The following is a 1,799-nucleotide window of genomic DNA, read 5'->3' on the forward strand; positions in this document are numbered from 1 at the left end:
TCCCTATGAGCACTATTAATTCTAATATTAATCTTTCATATTCCAGATAACAAACACCTAATAATATGAAAATTCATGTACAGTATTGTTGCAAACACAACCTACTGCTTGAGTATGAGATGCAAATTAATGCTATTTTCATTAGACTAATATGAATCTAAAATATATGTTGATACCCAAAAGATAGGTAATCTAATCCTTATATTTAATAAACATGGCATTCATTATACATTTTTAGAAATAGTGGGCTACATGCTAAACTAGTGTAAAGTAGCATAGTTTCATTAAAATCATATGGCGATGCCAATTTGCATCAGCTGGAGACCTGGCTCTTTGAATGCTTGGGGACAACAGCTGTTGTTAGTTTTAGCTTGGTAATAATTCAGAAGTCATCCTCTTTAAGAGCAATTATGAGTCCCAATTTTGTAATTTACAGTTCATAGCCATTAACACATTGGGATTCAGAAGAGTGGCTGGAGCACTGGAAATACCAGATTCATAAATGTTCTATTTAAGAAAGCAAAACAACACAACAGAAGTTTCTTATTTGTCCTGTATGACTTTGCAACAAATCTGATGACTTTGCTGCCACAAACCATATTATTCCAGTTGGCCTATCATGTGTGTGAGAATGATCTGGATTCCAGTTCAATTCCTGCATCACCAAAAAGTTGCCAGCTAAATTGCAGATTCCATATTGGTAGTAATTCAAAAAGGAAGGCAGAATAAACCTCCATTGTCAGTCCTGAGTTGAATTTCTGATGATAGGAGGGAAAAAAATCCTTCACCTGAAACTAAGCAGATTTGATCTGGAACCATTGAGAGACAATTAATGCTGAACCTCTCAATGCCCCCTATTTATAGAGTCACTTTAAAGACCATAAAAGTGAAACACAATAACAAAGCACTTCAATTAAGGGATATTAGCATTCCAGTCTACTTCAACAAAGAGCCCTCATTCACTTTAATTTAATTTAATTTAATTTAATCTATTCTAATCTACAACCAATTTAACCTAAATATATGTATCCAGCAGGGAAAGTAGGGACTAGTCTCTGCAAAAGGGACTAGTCTCTGCAAAAGAGATCAATAATAATAACTGGTGTCTATTGTTTGTGCTGCAGTTGCACGCAGATGCTCTATCAAAACTGGGCTTCTTTGTGTTAGACATTGTACAAAATGCACAGGATGACATGATATATAGACTAATGGTTTCAGCATCACAAGCTGCAAGAACTGAAGGTAACTATATAGGAAAAAATGGGAGGGAATATGAGAGAAGAATATATAGATAATTATAGTTAACTACATGGTAAGATCATATCCACGGTTTGATAGTGTTGATTTCACTTGCTTCCAGTGCTGATGGTTCTGCTTTTTACTGTGTTAAATATTCCCTATCACTAGCAGGTCCTAGTGCTTACACATATCCCCTAGTATTACCATTCAAATTTGTCTGGGGCAGTTCTTCTTATGTTTATATGTTTATACTTTTTTTTTTGGGGGGGGGGTATTTTTGTTAGTTTATGTCTGTCCTTTTCATCTAGGCAATCTCCAATTGTTCCTCCATCAATCAGCCACCTTGCACTCTAAACAATGACATCCAATACAAAGGTTTGAAACTGCCCCTAGATCCTGGACATGCATGCTCTCCTGCTTGTCCAGCTTCCTTATACACACCTCTCCTATTCAAACCTCCCAAATAATGGATGACTTCTATCATAGATTCATAGATGTTAGGGTCAGAAGGGACCTCAATAGATCATCGAATCTGCCCCCCTGCATAGGCAGGAAAGAGT

This window comes from Alligator sinensis, unplaced genomic scaffold, assembly GCF_000455745.1.
Source record: "Alligator sinensis unplaced genomic scaffold, ASM45574v1 scaffold442_1, whole genome shotgun sequence".
Lineage (NCBI taxonomy): Eukaryota > Metazoa > Chordata > Crocodylia > Alligatoridae > Alligator > Alligator sinensis.